Genomic DNA, 23,734 nt, shown 5'->3' with positions numbered 1-23,734 from the left:
GGAGTAGCATGAAGCGGTGGTCAAAAAGATGAAGAGCATGAAAATGTGTGAAAAATATGAAGAGCTTCAAAAGTAGTCAAACATATGAGGAGCATGAAACGGTCTGAAAAATAGGATGAGCATGACATGGTTGTGAAAAATATGAAGAGCATGAAAAGGTGTGAAATATATGAAGAACTTCAAAAGGTGTCACACATATGCGGAGCATGAAACTGTTTGAAAAATAGGAGGATCATGAAGCGGTGTGGAAAAACATGAAGAGGCTGAAAAGGTGTGAAAAATATGAAGAGCTTCAAAAGGTATGAAAATTATGAGGATCAGGAAGCGGTCTGAAAAATAGGAGGAGCATGAAGCGGTTTACAAAAACATGAAGAGCCTGAAAAGGTGTCAAAAATATGAAGAGCTTCAAAAGGTGTCAAAATATTAGGAGCATGAAACAGCCTGAAAAATAGGATGAGCATGAAACGGTTTTGAAAAAGATGAAGAGCATGAAAATGTGTGAAAAATATGAAGAGCTTAAAAGGTGTCAAAAATATGAGAAGCATGAAACGACTGAAAAATAGGAGGAGCATGAAGCGGTGTTGAAAAACATGAAGAGCCTGAAAAGGTTTGAAATATATGAAGAGCTTAAAAAGTGTTAAAAATATGAGGAGCATGAAACGGTCTGAAATAGAGGAGGAGCATGAAGCGGTGTTGAAAAAAATTAAGAGCCTGAAAAGTTGTCAAAATTATGAAGAGGTTCAAAAGGTCTCAAAAATATGAGGAGCATGAAACGGTCTGAAAAATAGGAGGCTCATTAAACGGTGTTGAAAAATATGAAAAGCCTGAAAAAGTGTGAAAAATATGAAGAGCTTCAAAACGTGTCAAACATATGAGGAGCATGAAATGGTCTGAAAAATAGGAGCACCATGAAGCAGTGTTGAAAAACATGAAGAGCCTGAAAAGGTGTGAGAAATATGAAGAGCTTCAAAAGGTGTCAAAAATATGCGGAGCATGAAACAGTCTGAAAAATAGTAGGAGCATGAAGCGGTGTTGAAAAACATGAAGAGCCTGAAAAGATGTGAAAAATATAAAGAGCTTCAAAAGGTGTCAAAAATATGTGGAGCATGAAACGGTCTAAAAAATAGGAGGAGCATGAAGCGGTGTTCAAAAACATGAAGAGCCTGAAAAGGTGTGAAAAATATGAAGAGCTACAAAAGGTGTGAAAAATATGAGGTGCATGAAACGGTCTGAAAAATAGGAGGAGCATGAAGCTGTGTTGAATAACATGAAGAGCCTGAAAAGGTGTGAAAAATATGAAGAGCTTCAAAAGTTGTGAAAAATATGAGGAGGATGAAACGGTCTGAACAATAGGAGGAACATGAAACTATCTGAAAAATAGAGGAGCAAAAAGCGGTGTTAAACAACATGAAGAGCCTGAAAAGGTGTGAAATATCTGAAGAGCTTCAAAAGGTGTCAAATATATGAGGAGCATAAAACAGTCTGAAAAATAGGAGGAGCATGAAACGGTGTTCAAAAACATGAAGAGCCTGAAAAGGTGTGAAAAATATGAAGAGCTTCAAGGGTGTTAAAATTAGGAGGAGCATAAAACGGTCTGAAAAATAGGAGGAGCATGAAGCGGTGTTCAAAAACATGAAGAGCCTGAAAAGGTGTGAAAAATATGAAGAGCATCAAAAGGTGTCAAAAATATGAGAAGCATGAAACTGTTTGAAAAATAGGAGGAGCATGAAGCGGTGTTGAAAAACATGAAGAGCCTGAAAACGTGTGAAAAATATGAAGAGCTTCAAAAGGTGTCAAAAATATGAAGAGCTTCAAACGTTGTCAAAAATGAGATGAGCATGATATGGTCTGAAAAATATGAGGAGCATAAAGCGGTCTGAAAAATAGAAGGAACATGAAGCGGTCTGAAAAATAGGAGGAGCATGAACCAGTGTTGAAAAACATGAAGAGCATGAAAAGGTGTGAAGAATATGAAGAGCTTCAAAAGGTGTCAAAAATATGAGGAGCATGAAACGGTCTGAAAAATAGGAGTAGCATGAAGCGGTGGTCAAAAAGATGAAGAGCATGAAAATGTGTGAAAAATATGAAGAGCTTCAAAAGTAGTCAAACATATGAGGAGCATGAAACGGTCTGAAAAATAGGATGAGCATGACATGGTTGTGAAAAATATGAAGAGCATGAAAAGGTGTGAAATATATGAAGAACTTCAAAAGGTGTCACACATATGCGGAGCATGAAACTGTTTGAAAAATAGGAGGATCATGAAGCGGTGTGGAAAAACATGAAGAGGCTGAAAAGGTGTGAAAAATATGAAGAGCTTCAAAAGGTATGAAAATTATGAGGATCAGGAAGCGGTCTGAAAAATAGGAGGAGCATGAAGCGGTTTACAAAAACATGAAGAGCCTGAAAAGGTGTCAAAAATATGAAGAGCTTCAAAAGGTGTCAAAATATTAGGAGCATGAAACAGCCTGAAAAATAGGATGAGCATGAAACGGTTTTGAAAAAGATGAAGAGCATGAAAATGTGTGAAAAATATGAAGAGCTTAAAAGGTGTCAAAAATATGAGAAGCATGAAACGACTGAAAAATAGGAGGAGCATGAAGCGGTGTTGAAAAACATGAAGAGCCTGAAAAGGTTTGAAATATATGAAGAGCTTAAAAAGTGTTAAAAATATGAGGAGCATGAAACGGTCTGAAATAGAGGAGGAGCATGAAGCGGTGTTGAAAAAAATTAAGAGCCTGAAAAGTTGTCAAAATTATGAAGAGGTTCAAAAGGTCTCAAAAATATGAGGAGCATGAAACGGTCTGAAAAATAGGAGGCTCATTAAACGGTGTTGAAAAATATGAAAAGCCTGAAAAAGTGTGAAAAATATGAAGAGCTTCAAAACGTGTCAAACATATGAGGAGCATGAAATGGTCTGAAAAATAGGAGCACCATGAAGCAGTGTTGAAAAACATGAAGAGCCTGAAAAGGTGTGAGAAATATGAAGAGCTTCAAAAGGTGTCAAAAATATGCGGAGCATGAAACAGTCTGAAAAATAGTAGGAGCATGAAGCGGTGTTGAAAAACATGAAGAGCCTGAAAAGATGTGAAAAATATAAAGAGCTTCAAAAGGTGTCAAAAATATGTGGAGCATGAAACGGTCTAAAAAATAGGAGGAGCATGAAGCGGTGTTCAAAAACATGAAGAGCCTGAAAAGGTGTGAAAAATATGAAGAGCTACAAAAGGTGTGAAAAATATGAGGTGCATGAAACGGTCTGAAAAATAGGAGGAGCATGAAGCTGTGTTGAATAACATGAAGAGCCTGAAAAGGTGTGAAAAATATGAAGAGCTTCAAAAGTTGTGAAAAATATGAGGAGGATGAAACGGTCTGAACAATAGGAGGAACATGAAACTATCTGAAAAATAGAGGAGCAAAAAGCGGTGTTAAACAACATGAAGAGCCTGAAAAGGTGTGAAATATCTGAAGAGCTTCAAAAGGTGTCAAATATATGAGGAGCATAAAACAGTCTGAAAAATAGGAGGAGCATGAAACGGTGTTCAAAAACATGAAGAGCCTGAAAAGGTGTGAAAAATATGAAGAGCTTCAAGGGTGTTAAAATTAGGAGGAGCATAAAACGGTCTGAAAAATAGGAGGAGCATGAAGCGGTGTTCAAAAACATGAAGAGCCTGAAAAGGTGTGAAAAATATGAAGAGCATCAAAAGGTGTCAAAAATATGAGAAGCATGAAACTGTTTGAAAAATAGGAGGAGCATGAAGCGGTGTTGAAAAACATGAAGAGCCTGAAAACGTGTGAAAAATATGAAGAGCTTCAAAAGGTGTCAAAAATATGAAGAGCTTCAAACGTTGTCAAAAATGAGATGAGCATGATATGGTCTGAAAAATATGAGGAGCATAAAGCGGTCTGAAAAATAGAAGGAACATGAAGCGGTCTGAAAAATAGGAGGAGCATGAACCAGTGTTGAAAAACATGAAGAGCATGAAAAGGTGTGAAGAATATGAAGAGCTTCAAAAGGTGTCAAAAATATGAGGAGCATGAAACGGTCTGAAAAATAGGAGTAGCATGAAGCGGTGGTCAAAAAGATGAAGAGCATGAAAATGTGTGAAAAATATGAAGAGCTTCAAAAGTAGTCAAACATATGAGGAGCATGAAACGGTCTGAAAAATAGGATGAGCATGACATGGTTGTGAAAAATATGAAGAGCATGAAAAGGTGTGAAATATATGAAGAACTTCAAAAGGTGTCACACATATGCGGAGCATGAAACTGTTTGAAAAATAGGAGGATCATGAAGCGGTGTGGAAAAACATGAAGAGGCTGAAAAGGTGTGAAAAATATGAAGAGCTTCAAAAGGTATGAAAATTATGAGGATCAGGAAGCGGTCTGAAAAATAGGAGGAGCATGAAGCGGTTTACAAAAACATGAAGAGCCTGAAAAGGTGTCAAAAATATGAAGAGCTTCAAAAGGTGTCAAAATATTAGGAGCATGAAACAGCCTGAAAAATAGGATGAGCATGAAACGGTTTTGAAAAAGATGAAGAGCATGAAAATGTGTGAAAAATATGAAGAGCTTAAAAGGTGTCAAAAATATGAGAAGCATGAAACGACTGAAAAATAGGAGGAGCATGAAGCGGTGTTGAAAAACATGAAGAGCCTGAAAAGGTTTGAAATATATGAAGAGCTTAAAAAGTGTTAAAAATATGAGGAGCATGAAACGGTCTGAAATAGAGGAGGAGCATGAAGCGGTGTTGAAAAAAATTAAGAGCCTGAAAAGTTGTCAAAATTATGAAGAGGTTCAAAAGGTCTCAAAAATATGAGGAGCATGAAACGGTCTGAAAAATAGGAGGCTCATTAAACGGTGTTGAAAAATATGAAAAGCCTGAAAAAGTGTGAAAAATATGAAGAGCTTCAAAACGTGTCAAACATATGAGGAGCATGAAATGGTCTGAAAAATAGGAGCACCATGAAGCAGTGTTGAAAAACATGAAGAGCCTGAAAAGGTGTGAGAAATATGAAGAGCTTCAAAAGGTGTCAAAAATATGCGGAGCATGAAACAGTCTGAAAAATAGTAGGAGCATGAAGCGGTGTTGAAAAACATGAAGAGCCTGAAAAGATGTGAAAAATATAAAGAGCTTCAAAAGGTGTCAAAAATATGTGGAGCATGAAACGGTCTAAAAAATAGGAGGAGCATGAAGCGGTGTTCAAAAACATGAAGAGCCTGAAAAGGTGTGAAAAATATGAAGAGCTACAAAAGGTGTGAAAAATATGAGGTGCATGAAACGGTCTGAAAAATAGGAGGAGCATGAAGCTGTGTTGAATAACATGAAGAGCCTGAAAAGGTGTGAAAAATATGAAGAGCTTCAAAAGTTGTGAAAAATATGAGGAGGATGAAACGGTCTGAACAATAGGAGGAACATGAAACTATCTGAAAAATAGAGGAGCAAAAAGCGGTGTTAAACAACATGAAGAGCCTGAAAAGGTGTGAAATATCTGAAGAGCTTCAAAAGGTGTCAAATATATGAGGAGCATAAAACAGTCTGAAAAATAGGAGGAGCATGAAACGGTGTTCAAAAACATGAAGAGCCTGAAAAGGTGTGAAAAATATGAAGAGCTTCAAGGGTGTTAAAATTAGGAGGAGCATAAAACGGTCTGAAAAATAGGAGGAGCATGAAGCGGTGTTGAAAAACATGAAGAGCCTGAAAAGGTGTGAAAAATATGAAGAGCATCAAAAGGTGTCAAAAATATGAGAAGCATGAAACTGTTTGAAAAATAGGAGGAGCATGAAGCGGTGTTCAAAAACATGAAGAGTCTGAAAAGGTGTGAAAAATATGAAGAGCTTCAAAAGGTGTGAAAATTATGAGGATCAGGAAGCGGTCTGAAAAATAGGAGGAGCATGAAGCGGTTTACAAAAACATGAAGAGCCTGAAAAGGTGTCAAAAATATGAAGAGCTTCAAAAGGTGTCAAAATATTAGGAGCATGAAACAGCCTGAAAAATAGGATGAGCATGAAACGGTTTTGAAAAAGATGAAGAGCATGAAAATGTGTGAAAAATATGAAGAGCTTAAAAGGTGTCAAAAATATGAGAAGCATGAAACGACTGAAAAATAGGAGGAGCATGAAGCGGTGTTGAAAAACATGAAGAGCCTGAAAAGGTGTGAAAAATATGAAGAGCTTCAAAACGTGTCAAAAATATGAGTAGCATAAAAAGGTCTGAAAAATAGGAGGAGCATGAAGCAGTGGTCAAAAACACGAAGAGCATGAAAAGGTGTGAAAAATATGAAAAGCTTCAAAATGTGTAAAAAATTTGAGGAGCATGAAACGGTCTGAAAAATAGGAGGAGCATGAAGCGTTGTTCAAAAACATGAAGAGCCTGAAAAGGTGTGAAAAATATTGAGAGCTACAAAAGGTGTCAAAAATATGAGGAGCATGAAACGGTCTGAAAAATAGAAGCAGCATGAAACGGTGTTGAAAAGCATGAAGAGCCTGAAAAAGTGTGAAAAATATGAAGAGCTTCAAAAGGTGTGAAAAATATGAAGAGCTTCAAAAGGTGTCAAAAATTAGATGAGCATGAAACGGTCTGAAATATAGGAGGGCATGAAGCGGTGTTGAAAAACATGAAGAGCCTGAAAAGGTGTGAAAAATATGAAGAGCTTCAAAACGTGTCAAAAATATGAGGAGCACGAAACGGTCTGAAAAATAGGAGGAGCATGAAACGGTGTTCAAAAACATGAAGAGCCTGAAAAGGTGTGAAAAATATGAAGAGCTTCAAAATTTGTCAAATATATGAGGAGCATGAAACGGTCTGAACAATAGGAGGAACATGAAACTATCTGAAAAATAGAGGAGCAAAAAGCGGTGTTAAACAACATGAAGAGCCTGAAAAGGTGTGAAATATCTGAAGAGCTTCAAAAGGTGTCAAATATATGAGGAGCATAAAACAGTCTGAAAAATAGGAGGAGCATGAAGCGGTGTTCAAAACATGAAACCCTTAAAAGGTGTGAAAAATATGAAAAGCTTCAAAAGGTTTCAAAAATATGAGGAGCATGAATCGTTCTGACAAATAGGAGGAGCATGAAGCGGTGTTCAAAAACATGAAGAGCCTGAAAAGGTCTGAAAAATATGAAGAGCTTCAAGGGTGTTAAAATTAGGAGGAACATAAAACGGTCTGAAAAATAGGAGGAGCATGAAGCGGTGTTGAAAAACATGAAGAGCCTGAAAAGGTGTGAAAAATATGAAGAGCTTCAAAAGGTTTCAAAAATATGAGGTGCATGAAACATTCTGAAAAATAGCAGCGGCATGAAGCAGACGTCAAAAATATGAAGATCCTGAAAAGGTGTGAAAAATATGAAGAGCTTCAAAAGGTGTCAAAAATATGAGAAGCATGAAACGACTGAAAAATAGGAGGAGCATGAAACGGTGTTGAATAACATGAGGAGCCTTAAAAGTTGTGAAATATGTGAAGAGCTTCAAAGGTGTCAAAAATATGAGGGGAATGAAACGGTCTGAAAAATAGGAGGAGCATGAAGCCGTGTAAAAAAACATGAAGATCCTTAAAAGGTTTGAAATATATGAAGAGCTTCAAAAGGTCTCAAAAATATGACGAGCATGAAACGGTCAGAAAAATAGGAGCAGCATGAAGCGGTGGTCAAAAATATGAAGAGCCTGAAAAGGTTTGAAAAATATGAAGAGCTTCAAAAGGTGTCAAATATATGAGGAGCAAGAAAGATTCTGAAAAATACGATGAGAATTAAGCGGTGTTGAAACACAAGAAGAGCCTGAAAAAGTGTGAAAAATATGAAGAGCTTAAAAAGGTGTCAAAAATATGAGGAGCATGAAACGGTCTGAAAAACAGGAGGAGCATGAAGCGGTCCTCAAATACATGAAGAGACTGAAAAGGTGTGAAAAATATGCAGAGCTTAAAAAGGAGACAAAATTATGAGGAGCATAAAACTGTCTGAAAAATACGAGGAGCATGAACCGGTGGTCAAAAACATGAAGAACCTGAACAGGTGTGAAAAATATGAAGAGCTTCAAAAGGTGTCAAAAATATGAGGAGCATGAAACGGTCTCAAAAATAGGAGGAGCATGAAGCGGTGGTCAAAAACACGAAGAGCATGAAAAGGTGTGAAAAATATGAAAAGCTTCAAAATGTGTAAAAAATTTGAGGAGCATGAAACGGTCTGAAAAATAGGAGGAGCATGAAGCGTTGTTCAAAAACATGAAGAGCCTGAAAAGGTGTGAAAAATATTGAGAGCTTCAAAAGGTGTCAAAAATATGAGGAGCATGAAACGGTCTGAAAAATAGAAGCAGCATGAAACGGTGTTGAAAAACATGAAGAGCCTGAAAAAGTGTGAAAAATATGAAGAGCTTCAAAAGGTGTCAAAAATTAGATGAGCATGAAACGGTCTGAAATATAGTAGGGCATGAAGCGGTGTTGAAAAACATGAAGAGCCTGAAAAGGTGTGAAAAATATGAAGAGCTTCAAGACGTGTCAAAAATATGAGGAGCACGAAATGGTCTGAAAAATAGGAGGAGCATGAAACGGTGTTCAAAAACATGAAGAGCCTGAAAAGGTGTGAAAAATATGAAGAGCTTAAAAAGGAGACAAAATTATGAGGAGCATAAAACTGTCTGAAAAATACGAGGAGCATGAACCGGTGGTCAAAAACATGAAGAGCCTGAACAGGTGTGAAAAATATGAAGAGCTTCAAAAGGTGTCAAAAATATGAGGAGCATGAAACGGTCTGAAAAATAGGAGGATCATGAAGCGTTGTTCAAAAACATGAAGAGCCTGAAAAGGTGTGAAAAATATTGAGAGCTTCAAAAGGTGTCAAAAATATGAGGAGCATGAAACGGTCTGAAAAATAGAAGCAGCATGAAACGGTGTTGAAAAACATGAAGAGCCTGAAAAAGTGTGAAAAATATGAAGAGCTTCAAAAGGTGTCAAAAATTAGATGAGCATGAAACGGTCTGAAATATAGGAGGGCATGAAGCGGTGTTGAAAAACATGAAGAGCCTGAAAAGGTGTGAAAAATATGAAGAGCTTCAAAACGTGTCAAAAATATGAGGAGCACGAAACGGTCTGAAAAATAGGAGGAGCATGAAACGGTGTTCAAAAACATGAAGAGCCTGAAAAGGTGTGAAAAATATGAAGAGCTTCAAAAGTTGTCAAAGATATGAGGAGCATGAAACTGTCTGACCAATAGGAGGAACATGAAACTATCTGAAAAATAGAGGAGCAGAAAGCGGTGTTAAACAACATGAAGAGCCTGAAAAGGTGTGAAATATCTGAAGAGCTTCAAAAGGTGTCAAATATATGAGGAGCATAAAACAGTCTGAAAAATAGGAGGAGCATGAAGCGGTGTTCAAAACATGAAACCCTGAAAAGGTGTGAAAAATATGAAAAGCTTCAAAAGGTTTCAAAAATATGAGGAGCATGAATCGGTCTGACAAATAGGAGGAGCATGAAGCGGTGTTGAAAAACATGAAGAGCCTGAAAAGGTGTGAAAAATATGAAGAGCTTCAAAAGGTGTCAAAAATATGAGGAGCATGAAAGGGTCTGAAAAAGAGGAGGAGCATGAAGCGGTGTTGAAAAACATGAAGAGCCTGAAAAGGTGTGAAAAATATGAAGAGCTTCAAAAGTTGTCAAAATATGAGGAGCATGAAACGGCCTGAAAAATAGGAGGAGCATGAAACGGTCTGAAAAATAGGAGGAGCATGAGTCGGTGATGAAAACATTAAGAGCATGAAAAGGTGTGAAATATATGAAGAGCTTCAAAAGGTGTGATAAGTATCATGAGCTTCAAAGGCTGTCAAAAAAGAGATGAGCATGAAATGGTCTGAAAAACAGGAGGAGCAAGAAGCGGTGTTGAAAAACATGAAGAGCCTGAAAAGGTGTGAAAAATATGAAGAGCTTCAAAAGGTGTGAAAAATATGAGGAGCGTGAAACGGTCTGAAAAATAGGAGAAGCATATAGTGGTGTTGAGAAACATGAGGAGCCTGAAAAGGTGTGAAAAATATGAAGAGCTTCAAAAGGTTTCAAAAATATGAGGAGCATGAATCGGTCTGACAAATAGGAGGAGCATGAAGCGGTGTTCAAAAACATGAAGAGCCTGAAAAGGTGTGAAAAATATGAAGAGCTTCAAGGGTGTTAAAATTAGGAGGAGCATAAAACCATCTGAAAAATAGGAGGAGCATGAAGCGGTGTTGAAAAACATGAAGAGCCTGAAAAGGTGTGAAAAGTATGAAGAGCTTCAAAAGGTGTGAAAAATATGAAGAGCTTCAAAACGGGTCAAAAATATGAGGAGCACGAAACGGTCTGAAAAACAGGAGGAGCATGAAACGGTGTTCAAAAACATGAAGAGCCTGAAAAGGTGTGAAAAATATGAAGAGCTTAAAAAGGAGACAAAATTATGAGGAGCATAAAACTGTCTGAAAAATACGAGGAGCATGAACCGGTGGTCAAAAACATGAAGAGCCTGAACAGGTGAGAAAAATATGAAGAGCTTCAAAAGATGTCAAAAATATGAGGAGCATGAAACGGTCTCAAAAATAGGAGGAGCATGAAGCGGTGGTCAAAAACACGAAAAGCATGAAAAGGTGTGAAAAATATGAAAAGCTTCAAAATGTGTAAAAAATTTGAGGAGCATGAAACGGTCTGAAAAATAGGAGGAGCATGAAGCGTTGTTCAAAAACATGAAGAGCCTGAAAAGGTGTGAAAAATATTGAGAGCTTCAAAAGGTGTCAAAAATATGAGGAGCATGAAACGGTCTGAAAAATAGAAGCAGCATGAAACGGTGTTGAAAAACATGAAGAGACTGAAAAAGTGTGAAAAATATGAAGAGCTTCAAAAGGTGTGAAAAATATGAAGAGCTTCAAAAGGTGTCAAAAATTAGATGAGCATGAAACGGTCTGAAATATAGAGGGCATGAAGCGGTGTTGAAAAACATGAAGAGCCTGAAAAGGTGTGAAAAATATGAAGAGCTTCAAAACGTGTCAAAAATATGAGGAGCACGAAACGGTCTGAAAAATAGGAGGAGCATGAAACGGTGTTCAAAAACATGAAGAGCCTGAAAAGGTGTGAAAAATATGAAGAGCTTCAAAAGTTGTCAAAAATATGAGGAGCATGAAACGGTCTGAAAAATAGGAGAAGCAAGAAGCAGGGTTGAAAAACATGTAGAGCCTGAAAACGTGTGAAAAATATGAAGAGCTTCAAAAGATGTGAAAAATATGAAGAGCTTTAAAAGGTGTCAAAAATGAGATGAGCATGAAACGGTCTGAAAAATAGTAGGAGAATGAAGCGGTGTTGAAAAACATGAAGAACCTGAAAAGGTGTGAGAAATATGAAGAGCTTCAAAAGGTGTCAAATATATGAGGAGCAAGAAACGGTCTGAAAAAGAGGAGGAGTATGAAGCGGTGTTGAAAAACATGAAGAACCTGAAAAGGTGTGTAAAATATTAAGAGGTTCTAAAGGTGTAAAAAATATGAGGAGCATGAAACGGTCTTAAAAATACGAGGAGAATGAAGTGGAGTTGAAAAACATGAAGAGCGTGAAAATGTGTGAAATATATGAAAAGCCTCAAATCCTGTCAAAAATATGAGGAGCATGAAACGGTCTGAAAAAGAGGAGGAGTATGAAGCGGTGTTGAAAAACATGAAGAGCCTGAAAAGGTGTGTAAATATTAAGAGGTTCTAAAGGTGTCAAAAATATGAGGAGCATGAAACGGTCTGAAAAATACGAGGAGCATGAAGCAGTGTTGAAAATCATGAAGAGCCTGAAAAGGTGTGAGAAATATGAAGAGCTTCAACAGGTGTCAAAAATATGAGGAGCATGAAACGGTCTGAAAAAGAGGAGGAGCAAGAAGCGGTGTTGAAAAACATGAAGAGCCTGAAAAGGTGTGAAAAATATGAAGAGCTTCAAAAGTTGTCAAAATATGAGGAGCATGAAACGGCCTGAAAAATAGGAGGAGCATGAAACGGTCTGAAAAATAGGAGGAGCATGAGTCGGTGATGAAAACATTAAGAGCATGAAAAAGTGTGAAATATATGAAGAGCTTCAAAAGGTGTGATAAGTATCATGAGCTTCAAAGGCTGTCAAAAAAGAGATGAGCATGAAACGGTCTGAAAAACAGGAGGAGCAAGAAGCGGTGTTGAAAAACATGAAGAGCCTGAAAAGGAGTGAAAAATATGAAGAGCTTCAAAAGGTGTGAAAAATATGAGGAGCGTGAAACGGTCTGAAAAAGAAGAGGAGCATGAAGTGGTGTTCAAAAATATGAAGAGCTTCAAAAGGTGTGAAAAATATGAGGAGCATGAAACGGTCTGAAAAATAGGAGAAGCATATAGTGGTGTTGAAAAACATGAGGAGCCTGAAAAGGTGTGAAAAATATGAAGAGCTTAAAAATGTGTGAAATACATGAGGAGCATGAAACGATCTGAAAAATAGGAAGAGCATGAAGCAGTGTTCAAAAACTTGAAGAGCCTGAAAAGGTGTGAAAAATATGAAGAGCTTCAAAAGGTGTCAAAAATATGAGGGGCATGAAAGGTCTGAATAAGAGGAGGAGCATGAGGCGATGTTGAAAAAAATGAAGAGCGTCAAAAGGTGTGAAAAATATGAAGAGCTTCAAAAGTGGGAAATACATGAGGACCATGAAACGGACTGAAAAATAGGAGGAGCATGAAGCGGTGTTCAAAAACATGAGGAGGCTGAAAAGGTGTGAAAAATATGAAGAGCTTCAAAAGGTGTCAAAAATATGAGGGGCATGAAATGGTCTGAATAAGAGGAGGAGCATGAGGCGATGTTGAAAAAAATGAAGAGCGTCAAAAGGTGTGAAAAATATGAAGAGCTTCAAAAGTGGGAAATACATGAGGACCATGAAACGGACTGAAAAATAGGAGGAGCATGAAGCGGTGTTCAAAAACATGAGGAGGCTGAAAAGGTGTGAAAAATATGAAGAGCTTCAAAAGGTGTCAAAAATATGAGGGGCATGAAATGGTCTGAATAAGAGGAGGAGCATGAGGCGATGTTGAAAAAAAATGAAGAGCGTCAAAAGGTGTGAAAAATATGAAGAGCTTCAAAAGTGGGAAATACATGAGGACCATGAAACGGACTGAAAAATAGGAGGAGCATGAAGCGGTGTTCAAAAACATGAGGAGGCTGAAAAGGTGTGAAAAATATGAAGAGGTTCAAAATGTGTCAAAAATGTGAGGAGCAGGAAACGGTGTTCAAAAACATGAAGAGACTGAAAAGTTGTGAAAAATATGAAGAGGTTCAAAAGGTGTGAAATACATGAGGAGCATGAAACGGCCTGAAAAATAGGAGGAGCAGGAAGCTGTGTTCAAAAACATGAGAGCCGGAAAAGGTGTGAAAAATATGAAGAGGTTCAAAAGTTGTGAAATACATGAGGAGCATGAAACGGTCTGAAAAATAGGAGGAGCATGAAACGGTGTTCAAAAACTTGAAGAGCCTGAAAAGGTGTGAAATATATGAAGAGCTTCAAAAGGTGTCAAACATATGATGAGCATGAAAAGGTTTGAAAATTAAGAGGAGCATGAAACGGTGTTGAAATACATGAAGAGCCTGAAATGGTGCGAAAAATATGAAGAACTTCAAAAGGTTGGAAAAATATGAAGAGCTTCAATAGGTGTCAAAAATGAGATTAGCATGAAACGGTCTGAAAAATAGGAGGAGCATGAAGTGGTGTTGATAAACATGAAGAGCATGACAAGGTGTGAAAAATATGAAGAGCTTCAAAATGTGTGAAATATATGAGGAGCATGAAACGGTCTGAAAAATACGAGGAGCATGAATCGGTGTTCAAAAGCATGAAGAGCCTGAAAAGGTGTGAAAAATATGAAGAGCTTCAAAAGGTCAGAAATACATGAGGAGCATGAAACGGTCTCAAAAATAGGAGGAGCATTAAGTGGTGTTGAAAAAGATGAAGAGCCTGAAAACGAGTGAAAAATATGAAGAGCTTCAAACGGTGCCAAAAATATGAGGAGCATGAAACGGTCTGAAAATAGTAGGAGCATGAAGCGGTGTTGAAAAAGATGAAGAGCCTGAAAACGTGTGAAAAATATGAAGAGCTTCAAAAGGTGTGAAATACATGAAGAGAATGAATCGGTCTACAAAATAGGAGGAGCATGAAACGGTGTTCAAAAACATGAAGAGCCTGAAAATGTGTGAAAAATATGAAGAGCTTCAAATGGTGTCAAAAATATGAGGAGCATGAATCGGTCTGAAAAATATGACGAGCATGAAGGGGTGTTCAATAATAAGAAGAGCCTGAAAAGCTGTGAAATATATGAAGAGCTTCAAAAGGTGTCAAAATATGAGGAGCATGAAACGGTCTGAAAATAGGAGAAGCATGAAGTGGTGTTGAAAAACATGAAGAGCCTGAAAACGTGTGAAAAATATGAAGAGCTTCAAAAAGTGTGAAAAATATGAAAAGCTTCAAAAGGTATCAAAAAAGAGAAGAGCATGAAACGGTCTGGAAAATAGGAGGAGCATGAAGTCGTGTTCAAAAAAAAGAAGAGCCTGAAAAGGTGTGAAATATATGAAGAACTTCAAAAGGTGTGAAAAATATGAGGAGCATGAAACGGTCTGAAAAATCGGAGGAGCATGAAGCGGTGTTGAAAAACATGAAGAGCCTGAAAACGTGTGAGAAATATGAAGAACTTCAAAAGGTGTCAAAATATGAAGAGCTTCAAAAGGTGTCAAAAATATGAGGAGCATGAAACGGTCTGAAAATTAGGAGGAGCTAGAAGCGGTGTTGAAAAACCTGAAGAGCCTGAAAATGTGTGAAAAATATGAAAAGCTTCAAAAGATGTGAAAAATATGAAGAGCTTCAAAAGGTGTCAAAAATGAGATGAGCATGAAACGGTCTGAAATATAGGAGGAGCATGAAGTGGTGTTGAAAAACATGAAGAGCCTGAAAATGTGTGAAATATTTGAAGAGCTTCAAAATGTGTCAGAAATGAGAGGAGCATGAAACGGTCTGAAAAATAGGAGGAGCATGAAGCAGTGTTGAAAAACATGAAGAGCCTGAAAAGGTGTGAAAAATATGAAGAGCTTCAAAAGGTGTGAAAATTATGAGGAGCAGGAAACGGTCTGAAAAATAGGAGGATCATGAAGCGGTGTGGAAAAACATGAAGAGGCTGAAAAGGTGTGAAAAATATGAAGAGCTTCAAAAGGTGTGAAATGCATGAGGAGCTTGAAACGGTCTGAAAAACAAGAGAAGCATGAAGCAGTGTTGAAAAACATGAAGAGCCTGAAAACGTGTGAAAAATATGAAGAGCTTCAAAAGGTGTGAAAAATATGAAGAGCTTCAAAAGGTGTCAAAAATGCGATGAGAATGAAATGGTCTGAATAATAGGAGGAGCATGAAGAGGTTTGAAAAACATGAAGAGCCTGAAAAGGTGTGAAAAATATGAAGAGCTTCAAAAGGTGTGAAATGCATGAGGAGCTTGAAACGGTCTGAAAAACAAGAGAAGCATGAAGCAGTGTTGAAAAACATGAAGAGCCTGAAAACGTGTGAAAAATATGAAGAGCTTCAAAACGTGTGAAAAATATGAAGAGCTTCAAAAGGTGTGAAAAATATGAAGAGCTTCAAAAGGTGTCAAAAATATAAGGAGCATGAAACGGTCTGAAAAATAGAAGCGGCATGAAATGCTGTTCAAAAACATGAAGAGCCTGAAAAGGTGTGAAAAATACGAAGAGCTTCAAAAGGTGTGAAATACATGAGGAGCATGAAACTCTCTGAAAAATAGAAGCGGCATGAAATGCTGTTCAAAAACATGAAGAGCCTGAAAAGGTGTGAAAAATACGAAGAGCTTCAAAAGGTGTGAAATACATGAGGAGCATGAAACTCTCTGAAAAATAAGAGGATCATGAAGCGGGGTTCAAAAACATGAGGAGCCTGAAAATTTGTGAAAAATATGAAACGCTTCAAAAGCTGTCAAAAATGAGATGAGCATCAGAAGTTCTTAAAAATAGGAGGATCATAAAACGGTGCTGAAAAACATGAAGAGCCTGAAAATGTGTGAAAAGTATGAAGAGCTTCAAAAGGTGTCAAATATGAGATGAGCATGAAACGGTCTGAAAAATAAGAGGAGCATGAAGCGGTGTTCAAAAACATGAAGAGCCTGAAAAGGTGTGAAAAATATGAAGAGCTTAAAAATGTGTCAAAAATATGAGGAGCATGAAATGGTCTGAAAAATAGGAGGAGCATGAAGTGGTGTTGAAAAAAATGAAAAGCCTGAAAAGGTGTGAAATATATGAAGAGCTTCAAAAGGTGTCAAAAATATGAGGAGAATGGAACGGTCTGCAAAATAGGAGAAGCATGAAATGGTGTTCAAAAACATGAGGAGCCTGAAAACGTGTGAAAAATATGAAGAGCATCAAAAGGTGTGAAAAATATGAAGAGCTTCAAAAGGTGTAAAAAATGAGATGAGCAATAAACGGTCTGAAAAATAGGAGGAGCATGAAGTGGTGTTGAAAAAAAATGAAGAGCCTGAAAATGTGTGAAACATATGAAGAGCTTCAAAAGGTGTCAAAATTATGAGGAGCATTAAACGGCCTGAAAAATTGGAGAAGCATAAAGCGGTGTTCAAAAATATGAAGAGCCTGAAAAGGTGTGAAAAATATGGAGAGCTTCAAAAGGTGTCAAAAATATGAGTAGCATGAAACGGTCTGAAAAATAGGAGGAGCATGAAACGGTGATCAAAAACATGAAGAGCCGGAAAAGGTGTGAAAAATATGAAGAGCTTCAAAAGGTGTGAAATACATGAGGAGTTTGAAACGGGCTGAAAAATAGGAGAAGCATGAAGTGGTGTGGAAAAATATGAAGAGCCTGAAAAGGTGTGGAAAATATGAAGAGCTTCAAAAGGTGTGAAATACATGAGGAGCATGAAACTCTCTGAAAAATAGGAGGAGCATGAAGCAGTGTCAAAAACATGAAGAGCCTAAAAAGATGTGAGAACTATGAAGAGCTTTAAAAGTTGTCAAAAATGAGATGAGCATGAAACGGTCTGAAAAATAGGAGGAGCATGAAGTGGTGTTAAAAACATGAAAAGCCTGAAAAGGTGTGAAATATATGAAGAGCTTCAAAAGGTGTCAAAAAAATTAGGAGAATGAAACGGTCTGAAAAATAGGAGGAGCATGAAGTGGTGTTGAAAAACATGAAGAGCCTGAAAATGTGTGAAACATATGAAGAGCTTCAAAAGGTGTCAAAATTATGAGGAGCATTAAACGGCCTGAAAAATTGGAGGAGCATCAAGCGGTGTTCAAAAATATGAAGAGCCTGAAAAGGTGTGAAAAATATGGAGAGCTTCAAAAGGTGTCAAAAATATGAGTAGCATGAAACGGTCTGAAAAATAGGAGGAGCATGAAACGGTGATCAAAAACATGAAGAGCCGGAAAAGGTGTGAAAAATATGAAGAGCTTCAAAAGGTGTGAAATACATGAGGAGTTTGAAACGGGCTGAAAAATAGGAGAAGCATGAAGTGGTGTGGAAAAATATGAAGAGCCTGAAAAGGTGTGGAAAATATGAAGAGCTTCAAAAGGTGTGAAATATATGAGGAGCATGAAACTCACTGAAAAATAGAAGGAGCCTGAAGCGGTGTTCAAAAACATGAAGTGCCTGAAAAGGTGTGAAAAATATGAAGAGCTTCAAACGGTGTCAAAAATATGAGGAGCATGAAACGGTCTGAAAAACAGGAGGAGCATGAAGCGGTGTTCAAAAACATGAAGAGCCTGAAAAGGTCTGAATAATATGAAGAGCTTGAAAAGGTGTGAAATATATGAAGAGCTTCAAAAGGTGTCAAAAATGAGATGAGCATGAAACGGTGTGAAAAATAGGAGGAGCATGAAGCGGTTTTGAAAAAAATGAAGAGGCTGAAAAGGTGTGAAATATATGAAGAGCTTCAAGAGGTGTCAAAAATATGAAGAGCATGAAATGGTCTGAAAAATAGGAGGGTCATGAAGCGGTGTTCAAAAACGTGAAGAGCCTGAAAAGGTATGAAAAATATGAAGAGCTTCAAAAGGTGTGAAAAATATGAGGAGCATGAAACGGTCTGAAAAATAGAAGCGGCATGAAATGCTGTTCAAAAACATGAAGAGCCTGAAAAGGTGTGAAAATTATGAAGAGCTTCAAAAGGTGTGAAATACATGAGGAGCATGAAACGGTCTGAAAAATAGGAGAAGCATGAAGTGGTGTTGAAAAACATGAAGAGCCTGAAAAGGAGTGAAAAATATGAAGAGCTTCAAAAGGTGTCAAACATATGAAGAACATGAAACGGTCTGAAAAAAAGGAGGATCATGAAGCAGTGTTCAAAAACATGAAGAGCCTGAAAAGGTGTGAAAAATATGAAGAGCTTCAAAAGGTGTGAAATACATGAGGAGCATGAAACGGTCTGAAAAATAGGAGGAGCATGAAGCAGTGTCAAAAACATGAAGAGCCTAAAAAGATGTGAGAACTATGAAGAGCTTTAAAAGTTGTCAAAAATGAGATGAGCATGAAACGGTCTGAAAAATAGGAGGAGCATGAAGTGGTGTTAAAAACATGAAAAGCCTGAAAAGGTGTGAAATATATGAAGAGCTTCAAAAGGTGTCAAAAAAATTAGGAGAATGAAACGGTCTGAAAAATAGGAGGAGCATGAAGTGGTGTTGAAAAACATGAAGAGCCTGAAAATGTGTGAAACATATGAAGAGCTTCAAAAGGTGTCAAAATTATGAGGAGCATTAAACGGCCTGAAAAATTGGAGAAGCATAAAGCGGTGTTCAAAAATATGAAGAGCCTGAAAAGGTGTGAAAAATATGGAGAGCTTCAAAAGGTGTCAAAAATATGAGTAGCATGAAACGGTCTGAAAAATAGGAGGAGCATGAAACGGTGATCAAAAACATGAAGAGCCGGAAAAGGTGTGAAAAATATGAAGAGCTTCAAAAGGTGTGAAATACATGAGGAGTTTGAAACGGGCTGAAAAATAGGAGAAGCATGAAGTGGTGTGGAAAAATATGAAGAGCCTGAAAAGGTGTGGAAAATATGAAGAGCTTCAAAAGGTGTGAAATACATGAGGAGCATGAAACTCTCTGAAAAATAGGAGGAGCATGAAGCAGTGTCAAAAACATGAAGAGCCTAAAAAGATGTGAGAACTATGAAGAGCTTTAAAAGTTGTCAAAAATGAGATGAGCATGAAACGGTCTGAAAAATAGGAGGAGCATGAAGTGGTGTTAAAAACATGAAAAGCCTGAAAAGGTGTGAAATATATGAAGAGCTTCAAAAGGTGTCAAAAAAATTAGGAGAATGAAACGGTCTGAAAAATAGGAGGAGCATGAAGTGGTGTTGAAAAACATGAAGAGCCTGAAAATGTGTGAAACATATGAAGAGCTTCAAAAGGTGTCAAAATTATGAGGAGCATTAAACGGCCTGAAAAATTGGAGGAGCATCAAGCGGTGTTCAAAAATATGAAGAGCCTGAAAAGGTGTGAAAAATATGGAGAGCTTCAAAAGGTGTCAAAAATATGAGTAGCATGAAACGGTCTGAAAAATAGGAGGAGCATGAAACGGTGATCAAAAACATGAAGAGCCGGAAAAGGTGTGAAAAATATGAAGAGCTTCAAAAGGTGTGAAATACATGAGGAGTTTGAAACGGGCTGAAAAATAGGAGAAGCATGAAGTGGTGTGGAAAAATATGAAGAGCCTGAAAAGGTGTGGAAAATATGAAGAGCTTCAAAAGGTGTGAAATATATGAGGAGCATGAAACTCACTGAAAAATAGAAGGAGCCTGAAGCGGTGTTCAAAAACATGAAGTGCCTGAAAAGGTGTGAAAAATATGAAGAGCTTCAAACGGTGTCAAAAATATGAGGAGCATGAAACGGTCTGAAAAACAGGAGGAGCATGAAGCGGTGTTCAAAAACATGAAGAGCCTGAAAAGGTCTGAATAATATGAAGAGCTTGAAAAGGTGTGAAATATATGAAGAGCTTCAAAAGGTGTCAAAAATGAGATGAGCATGAAACGGTGTGAAAAATAGGAGGAGCATGAAGCGGTTTTGAAAAAAATGAAGAGGCTGAAAAGGTGTGAAATATATGAAGAGCTTCAAGAGGTGTCAAAAATATGAAGAGCATGAAATGGTCTGAAAAATAGGAGGGTCATGAAGCGGTGTTCAAAAACGTGAAGAGCCTGAAAAGGTATGAAAAATATGAAGAGCTTCAAAAGGTGTGAAAAATATGAGGAGCATGAAACGGTCTGAAAAATAGAAGCGGCATGAAATGCTGTTCAAAAACATGAAGAGCCTGAAAAGGTGTGAAAATTATGAAGAGCTTCAAAAGGTGTGAAATACATGAGGAGCATGAAACGGTCTGAAAAATAGGAGAAGCATGAAGTGGTGTTGAAAAACATGAAGAGCCTGAAAAGGAGTGAAAAATATGAAGAGCTTCAAAAGGTGTCAAACATATGAAGAACATGAAACGGTCTGAAAAAAAGGAGGATCATGAAGCAGTGTTCAAAAACATGAAGAGCCTGAAAAGGTGTGAAAAATATGAAGAGCTTCAAAAGGTGTGAAATACATGAGGAGCATGAAACGGTCTGAAAAATAGGAGGAGCATGAAGCAGTGTCAAAAACATGAAGAGCCTAAAAAGATGTGAGAACTATGAAGAGCTTTAAAAGTTGTCAAAAATGAGATGAGCATGAAACGGTCTGAAAAATAGGAGGAGCATGAAGTGGTGTTAAAAACATGAAAAGCCTGAAAAGGTGTGAAATATATGAAGAGCTTCAAAAGGTGTCAAAAAAATTAGGAGAATGAAACGGTCTGAAAAATAGGAGGAGCATGAAGTGGTGTTGAAAAACATGAAGAGCCTGAAAATGTGTGAAACATATGAAGAGCTTCAAAAGGTGTCAAAATTATGAGGAGCATTAAACGGCCTGAAAAATTGGAGAAGCATAAAGCGGTGTTCAAAAATATGAAGAGCCTGAAAAGGTGTGAAAAATATGGAGAGCTTCAAAAGGTGTCAAAAATATGAGTAGCATGAAACGGTCTGAAAAATAGGAGGAGCATGAAACGGTGATCAAAAACATGAAGAGCCGGAAAAGGTGTGAAAAATATGAAGAGCTTCAAAAGGTGTGAAATACATGAGGAGTTTGAAACGGGCTGAAAAATAGGAGAAGCATGAAGTGGTGTGGAAAAATATGAAGAGCCTGAAAAGGTGTGGAAAATATGAAGAGCTTCAAAAGGTGTGAAATACATGAGGAGCATGAAACTCTCTGAAAAATAGGAGGAGCATGAAGCAGTGTCAAAAACATGAAGAGCCTAAAAAGATGTGAGAACTATGAAGAGCTTTAAAAGTTGTCAAAAATGAGATGAGCATGAAACGGTCTGAAAAATAGGAGGAGCATGAAGTGGTGTTAAAAACATGAAAAGCCTGAAAAGGTGTGAAATATATGAAGAGCTTCAAAAGGTGTCAAAAAAATTAGGAGAATGAAACGGTCTGAAAAATAGGAGGAGCATGAAGTGGTGTTGAAAAACATGAAGAGCCTGAAAATGTGTGAAACATATGAAGAGCTTCAAAAGGTGTCAAAATTATGAGGAGCATTAAACGGCCTGAAAAATTGGAGGAGCATCAAGCGGTGTTCAAAAATATGAAGAGCCTGAAAAGGTGTGAAAAATATGGAGAGCTTCAAAAGGTGTCAAAAATATGAGTAGCATGAAACGGTCTGAAAAATAGGAGGAGCATGAAACGGTGATCAAAAACATGAAGAGCCGGAAAAGGTGTGAAAAATATGAAGAGCTTCAAAAGGTGTGAAATACATGAGGAGTTTGAAACGGGCTGAAAAATAGGAGAAGCATGAAGTGGTGTGGAAAAATATGAAGAGCCTGAAAAGGTGTGGAAAATATGAAGAGCTTCAAAAGGTGTGAAATATATGAGGAGCATGAAACTCACTGAAAAATAGAAGGAGCCTGAAGCGGTGTTCAAAAACATGAAGTGCCTGAAAAGGTGTGAAAAATATGAAGAGCTTCAAACGGTGTCAAAAATATGAGGAGCATGAAACGGTCTGAAAAACAGGAGGAGCATGAAGCGGTGTTCAAAAACATGAAGAGCCTGAAAAGGTCTGAATAATATGAAGAGCTTGAAAAGGTGTGAAATATATGAAGAGCTTCAAAAGGTGTCAAAAATGAGATGAGCATGAAACGGTGTGAAAAATAGGAGGAGCATGAAGCGGTTTTGAAAAAAATGAAGAGGCTGAAAAGGTGTGAAATATATGAAGAGCTTCAAGAGGTGTCAAAAATATGAAGAGCATGAAATGGTCTGAAAAATAGGAGGGTCATGAAGCGGTGTTCAAAAACGTGAAGAGCCTGAAAAGGTATGAAAAATATGAAGAGCTTCAAAAGGTGTGAAAAATATGAGGAGCATGAAACGGTCTGAAAAATAGAAGCGGCATGAAATGCTGTTCAAAAACATGAAGAGCCTGAAAAGGTGTGAAAATTATGAAGAGCTTCAAAAGGTGTGAAATACATGAGGAGCATGAAACGGTCTGAAAAATAGGAGAAGCATGAAGTGGTGTTGAAAAACATGAAGAGCCTGAAAAGGAGTGAAAAATATGAAGAGCTTCAAAAGGTGTCAAACATATGAAGAACATGAAACGGTCTGAAAAAAAGGAGGATCATGAAGCAGTGTTCAAAAACATGAAGAGCCTGAAAAGGTGTGAAAAATATGAAGAGCTTCAAAAGGTGTGAAATACATGAGGAGCATGAAACGGTCTGAAAAATAGGAGAAGCATGAAGTGGTGTGGAAAAACATGAAGAGCCTAAAAAGTTGTGAGAAATATGAAGAGCTTCAAAAGATGTGAAATACATGAGGAGCATGAAACTCTCTGAAAAATAGGAGGAGCATGAAGCAGTGTCAAAAACATGAAGAGCCTAAAAAGATGTGAGAACTATGAAGAGCTTTAAAAGTTGTCAAAAATGAGATGAGCATGAAACGGTCTGAAAAATAGGAGGAGCATGAAGTGGTGTTAAAAACATGAAAAGCCTGAAAAGGTGTGAAATATAAGAAGAGCTTCAAAAGTTGTCAAAAATATGAGGAGAATGAAACGGTCTGAAAATTAGGAGGAGCATGAAGTGGTGTTGAAAAACATGAAGAGCCTGAAATGGTGTAAAATATATGAAGAGCTTCAAATTGTGTGAAAAATATGAGGAGCTTCAAAAAGTGTCAAAAATAGGAGGAGCAAGAAACGGTCTGAAAAATACGAGGAGCATGAAGAGATGTTGAAGAAAATGAAGAACCTGAAAAGGTGTGAAAAATATGACGAGCTTCTAAAGGTGTCAAAAATATGAGGAGCATGAGGTCTGAAAAGTAGGAGGAGCATAAAGTGGTGTTGAAAAACAGGAAGAGACTGAAAAGTGTGAAAAATATGAAGATCTTCAAAAGGTGTCAAAAATATGAGGAGCATGAAACGGTCTGAAAAATCGGAGGAGCATGAAGCGGTGTTGAAAAACATGAAGAGCCTGAACACGTGTGAAAAAATATGAAGAGCTTCAAAAGGTGTGACGAATATGAAGAGCTTCAAAAGGTGTCGAAAATGAGATGAGCATGAAACGGTCTGAAAAATAGCAGGAGCATGAAAAGGTGTGAAAAATATGAAGAGCTTCAAAAGGTGTCAAAAATGAAATGAGCATGAAATGGTCTGAAAAATAAGAGGAGCATGAAGCGGTGTTCAAAAACATGAAGAGCCTGAAAAGATA

The sequence above is a fragment of the Dama dama genome, chromosome 6 (genome assembly GCF_033118175.1).
Source record: "Dama dama isolate Ldn47 chromosome 6, ASM3311817v1, whole genome shotgun sequence".
Classification (NCBI taxonomy): domain Eukaryota; kingdom Metazoa; phylum Chordata; class Mammalia; order Artiodactyla; family Cervidae; genus Dama; species Dama dama.
The sequence above is the reverse complement of the archived record's forward strand: the minus strand, read 5'-3'. Positions refer to the sequence as shown.